Source organism: Myotis davidii, unplaced genomic scaffold (assembly GCF_000327345.1).
Source record: "Myotis davidii unplaced genomic scaffold, ASM32734v1 scaffold75, whole genome shotgun sequence".
Classification (NCBI taxonomy): domain Eukaryota; kingdom Metazoa; phylum Chordata; class Mammalia; order Chiroptera; family Vespertilionidae; genus Myotis; species Myotis davidii.
Window position 1 is genome coordinate 1,387,045 of NW_006286977.1, and position 1,309 is coordinate 1,388,353.

At 62.4% G+C, this 1,309-nt stretch overlaps 1 pseudogene; it reads right to left on the reverse strand.

Annotated features, from left to right (window-relative positions):
• Positions 1–333: 333 nt before the first annotated feature.
• LOC102759004 overlaps positions 334–1,309 on the reverse strand; it is a 29,080-nt pseudogene continuing 28,104 nt past the window's right edge.

A 1,309-nucleotide genomic window follows, 5' to 3' on the forward strand; every position in this document is an offset into this window, starting at 1 on the left:
CCAGCCCAGCCCCCTCCCCCCACAACCGGGCAGCAGCCCAGGGCGCAGCAGGGAGGACCCAGAACCAGGCAGCTGAGCATCACCCAGATCCTGACCCGCCAATGCTGACACGTGGGGGCTGTTGTTCTAAGGCCGGATGTTTGGGGGAGTTTGTTATATAGAAACCAGTTACTATTCTACTCAGTTTAAATGGTGGTGTTCTTACCCAATACCCTAGGTCAGGTATTAGAATTATATTATCTGGACACACACACACACACACACACACACACACACACACACACACACACACCTAACACTGGAAACAGCGGAATTCGGACATGAAGAGCCTGCTTAGCAGCTTGGCAAGGCAACAGTGAGGGCAGCTCTCTGCTTCTCCCTGGTGGGCCCTTCGGGCTCCCCCGCCAGGCAGGTGGTCCTGCCCTCCATCTCTGATAGCCCGGAGCCACTGCCAGGGCTTGGTGCGCCCCCGCAATTCCAGCGGGGCCCAGCTTCATGAGGGTCCCTGAGGGCAGCTCTCTGCTTCTCCCTGGTGGGCCCTTCGGGCTCCCCCGCCAGGCAGGTGGTCCTGCCCTCCATCTCTGATAGCCCGGAGCCACTGCCAGGGCTTGGTGCGCCCCCGCAATTCCAGCGGGGCCCAGCTTCATGAGGGGAGCCCCGAGGCCTAGTGCCAGTGGCTGTGGCAGCCAAGCAGAGTTCTGAGAGGCTGGGGGCTGGGGGCGGCCCCTGGGTGGTGGCCCCTGCCAGCAGCTGCAGGAGGCTGGCCTCAGATTTGGACTTAAGCAGGTGGGGCAGGCGGGGTAGCAGCTGGACAGGGGTGCGGTGGCAGAGGCGGGGCGAGGGCGGGGGTGAAGGGGCCTGTGTTAAATCTAGGGGCCTGGGCGCTGGCTCCACCACAGGGGCTGGGGTCTCAAAGTCTTGCAAGGAGTTGGAGAGGGTGCAGTAGGCGGAATCCATGGAGCAGGAGCGGCTGTCCCCGGGGCCCAGGGCCAGCAATTTGCTGGTCGGTGTGACAGATGAGGCGGTGGTACTAAGGGACATCTCATCTGACTGGGTGCTGAAGGGGCCGCCCTTGAACTTGGGAGAGGAGAGAGTCTCCCCAGGATCCAGCACCACTATGGCCAGGGTCTCTGTGGAGCCGTCTGAGGCGCAGTGCTGGGAGTCCAGGCTGTTGCTGCTTTTGCGCAGGATTGTGGGGGAGCTGGTGGCGGAAGTGTTCCTCTCCCCACCGTCCTCGTCGTCCTCCTCGTCGTCGTCGTCGTCCTCCTCCTCCTCCTCCTCTTCCCTCTCTTTCATGTCCCAAACTCCT